The 2,429-nt window shown below is 38.5% G+C and overlaps 1 non-coding gene across 1 annotated transcript; it reads right to left on the bottom strand.

Annotated features, from left to right (window-relative positions):
• Window positions 1-759: 759 nt before the first annotated feature.
• TRNAC-GCA (transfer RNA cysteine (anticodon GCA)) lies at window positions 760-831 on the bottom strand. Its single transcript has one exon. It is a non-coding gene; the product is annotated as a tRNA-Cys (tRNA).
• Between the last annotated feature and the right edge of the window lie 1,598 nt (window positions 832-2,429).

The following is a 2,429-nucleotide window of genomic DNA, read 5'->3' as shown; positions in this document are numbered from 1 at the left end:
CAGCTCTAACTGTTGCTGACTGTAGCTTCTTGATCTGAATACAGGTTTCTCAGGAGGCAAATAAGATGGTCTGGTTTTCCCATCTCTTAAAGAATTTTCCACAGTTTGTTGTAATCCACACAGTCAAAGGATTTAGCATAGTCAATGAAGCAGAAATAGATGTTTCTCTGGATTTCTCTTGCTTTTTCTATGACCCAGCAGATGTTGGCAATTTGATCTCTGGTTCCACTGCCTTTCCTAAATCCAGCTTGTACATCTGGAAGTTCTCTGTTCACATAGTGTTGAAGCCTAGCTTAAAGGATTTTTGTAACCATAAATTTGTTTTCTATGTCTGGAAGTCTGTTTATGTTTTGAAATAAGTTCATATGAATCATATTTTTAGACTCCACATGTAAGTGATACCATATGATATTTTTATCTTTCTGAGTTGCTTCACTTAGTATGGTAATCTCTAGGTAATTAATATTTTAATTGTCTAAAATATTGATTGTCTAAAGTGCCACAATTTATTTAAATCATTCATTAGTATGGATTTTCTATGGCTACAGATTTTTGCCAATATAAAAAAATACCACACAATATCATTGAAACTAAATTTTTGCATACTATTTATTCAGGATAAGTGAAGTGAAGTGAAGTCACTCAGTTGTGTCCGACTCTTTGCAACCCCATGGACTGTAGCCTACAAGGCTCCTCTCTCCATGGAATTTTCCATGCAAGAGTACTGGAGTGGGTCACCATTTCCTTCTCCAGGGGATCTTCCCAAGCCAGGGATTGAACCCAGGTCACCTGCATTGCAGGCAGACGCTTTACCATCTGAGCCACCAGGGAAGCCTGTGATTTATTCAGGATAGATTCCTAGAAATAGGTCAAGATAATCACATAATTAAGCATGAACAGGCAGAGTTTTAATAAAGACCATCAATTTTTATTCCAGAAAGATTGTGGAATTTTATACTCCCATCAGCAGTAAAAAAAAGAGAGATGAAAACAGTGTATGTATATGTGTACATATTTGCTTGTATTAGTGTGCATATGTGTTTCTTCTAATAAGGTGAAATATTACTTAACTTAGGTAACTATATTAGAATGACTAGTTGCTACAATAAAACCTAAAATTGTAATGGCTTGACATAATAAAAATATATTTTTTGCTGATATAACTGTTCAGTGAAGGGTTCCTGATTGAAGATGGCTTTCCTCCATGGGTTGATCTAGAGATTTGGACTCTTCCATCTTGTGGCTGGCAATTTTCTTGTGCCTTATTGATGCTATACCCATCTGGTGGAGATATAGGGAAAAGAGAAAGCATGATGGAGGTATAACTTCACAGTCCGCTGTCTAGAATTCAGTCATGTGGTCTACAAGGGACTCTGGGAAATCTAGAGAGGGATTGGGGCCACAGAGACCAAAACGGATAGCCCCAGGTAGAACAATAGAGCAGGCTTACAAAATATGAAAAATTTCAGCTACACTGACAGAAGAGACCAATTGCAGTCATTAGCAATGGTATTCCCATGTACACATAGGGAGTTTTTCATCTTAATTATGCTGAAATTTTTTATTTAACTAGGTGCAGTTTAGATCACGGCATCTGGTCCCATCACTTCATGGGAAATAGACGGGGAAACAGTGGAAACAGTGTCAGACTTATTTTTTGGGGCTCCACAATCACTGCAGATGGTGACTGCAGCCATGAAATTAAAAGACACTCCTTGGAAGAAAAGTTATGACTAACCTAGATAGCATATTGAAAAGCAGAGACATTACTTTGCCAACAAAGGTCTGTCTAGTCAAGGCTACGGTTTTTCCTGTGGTCACGTATGGATGTGAGAGTTGGACTGTGAAGAAAGCTGAGCACCGAAGAATTGATGCTTTTGAACTGTGGTGTTGGAGAAGACTCTTGAGAGTCCCTTGGGCTGCAAGGAGATCAGTCCTGGGTGTTCTTTGGAAGGAATGATGCTAAAGCTGAAACTCCAGTACTTTGGCCACATCATGCGAAGAGTTGACTCATTGGAAAAGACTCTGATGCTGGGAGGGATTAGGGGCAGGAGGGAAAGGGGATGACAGAGGATGAGATGGCTGGATGGTATCACTGACTCAATGGATGTGAGTTTGAGTGAATTCTGGGAGATGGTGATGGATAGGGAGGCCTGGCATGCTGTGATTCATGGAGTCACAAAAAGTTGGACACGACTGAGCGACTGAACTGAACTGAACTGAACTGAACTGAGGGCAATTTAAGTTTTTTAAAGGTTTTCCACTTGCATATTTGCAAATATATGATAGGTTTTTTAATGCCAATTTTATACTTAAGAAAGCCTTCCCATTGAATATCATACTATCAAGTTTTCAATATAATACATTATATGATAATAAAAAGATGTTAACTGCCTAGTTAAAATAATTGTGCACACAGAAGACTTTTC

This window comes from Budorcas taxicolor, chromosome 2 (genome assembly GCF_023091745.1).
Source record: "Budorcas taxicolor isolate Tak-1 chromosome 2, Takin1.1, whole genome shotgun sequence".
NCBI lineage: Eukaryota > Metazoa > Chordata > Mammalia > Artiodactyla > Bovidae > Budorcas > Budorcas taxicolor.
This window is presented reverse-complemented; position numbering and strand designations above follow the sequence as displayed.